Below are 7876 nucleotides of genomic sequence, written 5' to 3'. Positions count from 1 at the left end.
AAAACGCTCAACATCCCGTCTCATCTTTGGCCAAAAGAAATGTGTAGCAAGTATATCCTCCGTCTTCTTGACGCCAAAGTGTCCCATTAATCCTCCTCCATGCGCCTCCTGCAACAACAAAAGACGAACGGAGCTAGCTGGAATGCATAGCTTGTTAGCACGAAACACAAATCCATCGTTAAGAACGAACTTGTTCCAAGTTCTCCCTTCCTTACAATTCTGCAATACATCTTTAAATTCAGCATCATTAACATATTGATCCTTGATGGTCTCCAAACCAAATATTTTAAAGTCAAGTTGTGAAAGCATAGTATAACGACGAGACAAGGCATCAGCAATAACATTTTCTTTACCCTTCTTGTGTTTAATCACATAAGGGAAAGTCTCAATGAATTCAACCCATTTAGCATGTCGACGGTTCAGTTTTGCTTGACTTTTAATGTGTTTCAAAGATTCATGATCAGAATGTATAACAAATTCCTTGGGCCATAAATAATGTTGCCATGTTTCTAAGGTCCGAACAAGAGCATATAATTCTTTATCATAAGTAGAATAGTTCAGACTAGGCCCACTCAATTTTTCAGAAAAGTATGCAACAGGTTTTCCATCTTGTAATAACACACCTCCTAATCCAATTCCACTAGCATCACATTCAAGCTCAAAAGTCTTATTGAAATTAGGAAGTTGGAGTAAAGGAGCATGTGTCAACTTATCTTTCAATACCGTGAAGGCTTCTTCCTGTGCGGTACCCCAAACAAAAGGTACATCCTTCTTTGTAAGCTCGTTGAGAGGTGCAGCAATGGTGCTGAAATCTATCACAAAACGCCTATAAAAACCAGCGAGGCCAAGGAAACTCCTCACTTGTGTGACCGTTTTGGGCTGCGGCCAACTCTCAATAGCTTCAATCTTGGCTTTATCAACTTCAATTCCCTGTGGAGTAACAACATAGCCAAGAAAAGATACTCGGTCGGTGCAAAAGGTGCACTTTCCAAGGTTACCAAACAAACGTGCATCACGTAGAGCAATAAAAACAGCACGTAAATGTTCCAAATGTTCCTCCAAAGATTTGCTATAAATCAATATGTCATCAAAGTAAACTACCACAAATCGTCCAATGAAAGCACGTAAAACTTCGTTCATTAACCTCATGAAAGTACTAGGTGCATTAGTTAACCCAAAAGGCATGACTAACCACTCATATAATCCAAACTTAGTTTTAAATGTTGTTTTCCATTCATCTCCCAATTTCATACGAATTTGATGGTAACCACTACGCAAATCAACTTTGGAGAATATTGTAGAGCCACTCAATTCATCAAGCATATCATCTAGCCTAGGAATAGGATGACGATAACGAATAGTAATATTATTAATGCCTCTACAATCAACGCACATACGCGACGTACCATCCTTTTTCGGCACTAAAATGATACGAACAGCACAAGGACTAAGGGATTCGCGTATATAACCTTTGTCGAGCAGTTCTTGTACTTGACGCATAATCTCCTTCGTCTCCTCTGGATTGGTACGGTATGGTGCCCGGTTGGGTAATGATGCACCGGGAATTAAGTCAATTTGATGCTCAATCCCGCGAATAGGTGGTAATCCCGGTGGCACGTCTTGTGGAAAGACGTCGGCGAACTCCTGCAAAATGTTAGTGACAGCAGGAGGCAAAGAGGAAGGCACATCCTCGAATGAAAATAATGCCTCTTTGCACACAAAAGCATAGCAAACAGATTTGCTAAAATCTAGATCATCAATATCAGATTTGGTGGCAAGTAAACATGCACTTTTCAATTTAATTTCAGAAGCAACACTAGATTGTTTATTATTATTAGGCTGCATTTGTTGCTCAAATTCTTTTGCCACAATCTGATTTTCACTCTTAGTTTTCTCCTGTTTTGCTTTATTAGCTCTATTAATATCATCTTTCAAAATGGAATCAGGAGTCATAGGAAGCAAAGTAATATTTTTATCCTTATGAACAAGAGTATACTGATTGTTTCTACCATGGTGAATAGAATTTTTATCAAATTGCCATGGTCTACCAAGTAATAAGGAACATGCTTGCATCGGTACCACATCACAATCAACATAATCAGCATATGTAGAGATACTAAAATGCACACGAACAGTACGTGTTACCTTAACCTTGCCGCTGTTGTTGAACCATTGGATGTAGTAAGGATGTGGATGTGGTCTTGTGGTGAGAGATAGCTTCTCCACCATCTCGATGCTAGCCAAGTTGTTGCAACTCCCTCCATCTATGATCACGCGAACAGAACGTTCCTTCACAACTCCCTTTGTATGGAACAAATTATGCCTCTGATTTTGCTCAGCTTGTGTAACCTGCACACTCAAAACACGTTGAGCAACTAAACATTCATACCTGTCAGCATCTTCAGGAGCCATGTATTGCGTCTCATGATCAGAATCGTCTCCACCGTGTTCGTCACGTGTAATAAGAGCCAATGTCTCCTCATCATAGTCACTAGCGGACTCATACCCACCATCCTCAGTAACAATCATCACACGCTTAGATGGGCATTCTCTCGCATAATGACCTCCACCCTTGCAACGTCGACAAATAATATCATGTGTTTGCCCTGTTGATGCCATGGATGAAGAAGAGCTCTTTGCAGGCCCAGAAGGTGTGCTCTTGGCAGATAGTGGTGATTGTGCCTGCTTTATTGTATCACGGTTGGAGGTGGTAGCCGACGGAGGCGCCGGTGAAGCAGAACGTGTGGAAGTAGATGATGCACGTGGTGTCCATGAAGAAGGTCGACCTGCAGAAAAGTTAGTCCGCGCCAATGCCTGTCGATCCTGCACTTCACGTTCAGCTTTACAAGCAAGATGGAATAAACGAGTGATATTAGTATACTCCTTATACTCTAGAATCGTCTGAATCTCTCTATTTAATCCACCCATAAAACGTGCAAGCATAGCTTCATTCTCCTCAACAATACCACATCTAATCATGCCAGTTTGTAATTCCTGATAATATTCTTCTACAGAATTTTTTCCCTGTCTTAAGCGCTGCAATTTTTGAAGTAATTCACGTTGATAATATGGTGGAACCCAACGAGTACGCATAGCAGTTTTCAAAGCAGGCCAAGTAGCAGGAATGGGATATAATCTACAATGCTCAGACCACCAAACACATGCAAAACTAGTGAATGCACAAACAGCAGCAGGAACACGTCTCTCCTCGGGATATTGTAAACATGTAAATCGTTGTTCAGTTTCTAACTCCCAAGTAAGATATATATCAGGAACATATCTACCCTCAAATGGTGGAATATTCAATTTTAGTTTAGGGAGATGGTCATGATCTCGTACCTGAGGGTGAGCCCTACCATTGCCATTATTTGCATGTGGACGACCTGATGGTTGCTGTGCTGGTGGTGGCACGTAGTTCTGATTTTGATCAACCTCATCCTCGTAATCGCCAGCAAAATCATCCTCCTCCGCATCAGCAGCAGGAGCCACAGAAGTAGCAACAGCAGCACCAACAGTTTGGCCAGGTGCAAGAGGGAGACGGCTCGCTCGGCGGAGGGCTGTTTCACGATGTGTAGGTAGTCGTCGTTGTTGTTGTTGTAGAGGTGCGTTAGGTGCAGCCGGTGGTGGTGGTGGAAGACGCGCGAGCAATTCATTAAACCTGTTATCGAGCTTTGTTTCGAACATCTTCTCCATGTCATCTATCTTCTCCATGGCCTCTTCAAATCTGTTTAGCACATCCTGCACCTGTCCATTCATCATTTGCTGAAATTTATCATGCAACTCCTGATTCGTCATGTTCTCCCAGTCAGTCTCGTCGGCTTGTGATCCTGCCATGGTTAGCAACAATAGAAAACACACAAGAATATGATCCTACAGAATACTAACGAGAGGTGGTGGTGGCGGGTGTCACAAATCCGTCAAGCAAATCTCAAATTCTTACCAGTTCGTACCCAGCAGCAGGCGGTGATCGGCAACCGTTGTAGTCAAAACTCTCAAAAGCTTGGATAGAGCGATTGCCAGGGAGAGTCAAACGCACGACTTAGAGGTATGTGGAGCTGGGAAGGCTTATAGTATGGTAGCAAAAAGGGTCAGCAATAATCAATTCAGAGATGCAAAGTTGAATAAACGCTCAACGACGGTACTGTGCTGGTCCTAGGCTAGACCGTGCTAGAGACGCGAGCCTAGAACACTAACAAAATCACGGTGCTGCACGTAAATAAGGGAAAAGCACACTCTGGAACTTTTTTTTTTCGCTTTTTTTTTGTTTTGCGCTCCTCTTTTTTTTTTGCGCTCCTCTTTTTTTTTGCGAAAAATCACTATAATGGCGAGTGTCTCAAAACTCTTCCCTCGTCAAACTGATAGGATGGGCACGAAAAAAAATTTTCCACTTTTTTTTTCGGAAACCAGGGCAGCGACGACGAAAAAGTGCGACAAAAAATCACTATGATGGCACGTGGCTCAAAAGACTCAGAAAAGCCTAAAAATAGGATAGGGAAAAAATATTTTTGCCCGTGAAAATTTTGGCCTAAAAACTGCCCGGGGGTCTCCAGACTCTTTTTTTTTTCCGAGACCTACGCAGGCACGGAAACACGAATCGGAATTGAGATTGATCTCAAGAACAAACCTAATATGAGAAGAACTCGGATTGGTGGTGGATATATGGTAGTGGTATATGGCAGCGGTGGTGGTATATGGTAGCGGTGGTGGTATATGGATAGAGATTGATGGTGGTATATGGATACGGATTGGTAGTGGTATATGGATAAGGATTCAGAGCGGTGGCGGATAAGCAAAAGTGGTAGATGGGCGATGATGATGGTGCGGCGGCGGCGTGACAACTTATGACCAGAACTCGAAACTCTAAAAGACTAGACTCTAAGACCAGCAACTTGACACGACGATGCAACCGCAAATTCAACAAAGCAAAAACCCTAAAAAGATTATGCAAAGGCTCAGATTGGTTCGGATATGATGAACTAACCCTAATTTTTTTTGTGTGGCTTTTTCGTGGACTGTAGGTATGAAGAACAGACTCGATCTAATCTACGAAAAACTGTAAAATCTCACCGAGCAACCTGGAAATCTGATACCACTTGATAGAGGCAAAGGTGTCCCGATGTTTCGATGAGATGGTGGCTATCGTTTTCTGTGGGAGTCGACCTTGACGATCCGACTACGAACGTGCGAGACGTCGCGCCTTAGCAATCGCTAAACCAACTTCCGAGGGGTTATTGACCACGCCGGAGCACGATCAACCTGACCACGAGGGCCTGTTTCCTGCGAGCAAACGAAGAACAAGCAAGAAACTGAGATTGCAATCTGGATATTGCGAATATAAGATGAAAGCTTTATTGATGAAGGTGGGGTTCTGTGACGTCTTGGTCTGGTCGTTGGACACAAACGAAGTACGCGAAGTTGCAGCTATGGCGAACTTTTAATCTAAACAAAACCCAAAATCTAAACGACGCCCTAAGGGCTGTATATATGGAGGAAGAGAGGGGAATTTTCGTGGCCCTTGAGGGTGGGGTCCGAATCCAACCCTAACTCTTGTTTCCCCACACATACGGACTCTAAAAATAGCCTATACTTAAGTATTTCGAAATTACATGGGCCTGGCCCATTAATAAGGTGACGCAGCACCTAGAATAGCCTATGGACGAATATTATGAAGTGGCATCTTGTATATTTCGTCCATGGCTTCATGCACTCCTTATGGCGGCTTCAAAGTCCTGAAATCATCAGTTGTAACTCCGTTCTTGATCCCCTTGCGCATGCCATCAACTTCATGCGTGTTCTTGCTCCAATGTTCATCCTTCTCCAAGCTAGGCCCTTCATTTGAAAGCAAAACAAATGTATCCAATTTAGGCAGCATCATAATCTCATGAACATTAGAATCATTACCAAGAAACGAAAGTACCTGGTAATTTAATTGGCGTGCGCGAGCTCTAGTAATTGGTCCAGTATATGTAACAGTAGGGGCTGTGGGTGTAACAATGGTATTGATGTCCTCATCAGGGGGAATCGATCACGGAGGGCTTCTACATCAATACCATGGCCTCTGCGATGATGTGTGAGTAGTTTACCATAGACCTTCGGGTCCATAGTTATTAGCTAGATGGCTTCTTCTCTCTCTTTCGATCTCAATACAAAGTTCTCCTCGATTCTTTTGGAGATCTATTCGATGTAATTCTTTTTGCGGCGTGTTTATCAAGATCCGATGAGGGTTTATGATCAAGATTATCTATGAACAATATTTGATTCTTCTCTGAGTTCTTATATGCATGATTTAAATATATTTGCAAGTCTCTTCGAATTATCAGTTTGGTTTGGCCTACTAGATTGATCTTTCTTGCAATGGGAGAAGTGCTTAGCTTTGGGTTCAATCTTGCGGTGCTCGATCCCAGTGACAGAAAGGGAAACGACACGTATTGTATTGTTGCCATCGAGGATAAAAATATGGGGTTTATATCATATTGCTTGAGTTTATCCCTCTACATCATGTCATCTTGCCTAAGGCGTTACTCTGTTCTTATGAACTTAACACTCTAGATGCATGCTGGATAGCGGTCGATGTGTGGAGTAATAGTAGTAGATGCAGAATCGTTTTGGTCTACTTGTCACGGATGTGATGCCTATATACATGATCATGCCTACATATTCTCATAACTATGCGCTTTTCTATCAATTGCTCGACAATAATTTGTTCACCTACCATAGATTATGCTATCTTGAGAGAAGCCACTAGTGAAACCTATGGCCCCCGGGTCTATTCTCCATTATATTATTTTCTCGTCAACTTGCCAATTTTTGTCACCATTTATTTTGTAATCTTTACTTTTAAATCTATACAACAAAAAAATACAAAAAAATATTTATCTTATTATCTTTATTAGATCTCACTTTTGCAAGTGGCCGTGAAGGGACTGACAACCCCTTTATCGCGTTGGTTGCAAGGTTCTTGATTGTTTGTGCAGGTATGAGGGATTTGCGTGCCATCTCCTACTGGATTGATACCTTGGTTGTCAACAACTAAGGGAAATACTTATGCTAGTTTGCTGCATCACTCTTTCCTCTTCAAGGGAAAACCAACGCATGCTCAAGAGGTAGCACGGCGCTGCAAGGGGCTCTAGTTTGGACCAACACTCATGAGGAGCACTGGCCCGGGTTGTTAATTAAGTCCTCGGGGTCCGGAAAGTCCCTATGAAAGTTTTAGTTGTTATTAGGCAAGTGGTAAAACCAATGTTCGGCCTTACTGGAAGAGTTTTATTCAAAGCAAACTGTCAAGAGGGGCCCATAAACCCTCGTCATGTTAGGGATGCAAAATCGAGGAACATAAAACTAGTATGACGGAAACTTGGGCGGCAAGAGTGGAACAAAACACCAGGCAAAAGGCTGAGCCTTCCACCCTTTACCAAGTATATAGATGCATTAATTAAATAAGAGATATTGTGATATCCCAGAAATCCATGTTCCAACATGGAACAACCTGCGACTGCACCTGCAACTAGCAACACTATATGAAGGGCTAAGCAAAGCGGTAACATAGCCAAACAACGGTTTGCTAGGATGGTGGAAAAGGTTAGAGGCTATTTCATGGCATATTGGGAGGCTTGATAAACAAGTGGTAGGTAGCGCTACATAGCGATATCAACGAGACAACTAGCATAGCAAAGATAGTAGTGAGATCCAAGGTGATGGTCATCTTGCCTGAAATCCCTCTAGGAAGAAGATCAAGTCCATGAAGAAGACGAACCCACGTAGTCGAACGAATCCTCACAATCGCAATGTTACCATAACTATCAAGAAGAAGCAACACCAGAAAGAAGCAAATAACACAGTAAACACACAACACATAACAAGGCATGATGCTCATCCA

Source organism: Triticum urartu, chromosome 3A (genome assembly GCF_056163025.1).
Source record: "Triticum urartu cultivar PI428250 chromosome 3A, HENAU_Tu73, whole genome shotgun sequence".
Classification (NCBI taxonomy): Eukaryota; Viridiplantae; Streptophyta; class Magnoliopsida; order Poales; family Poaceae; genus Triticum; species Triticum urartu.
The sequence above is the reverse complement of the archived record's forward strand: the minus strand, read 5'-3'. Positions refer to the sequence as shown.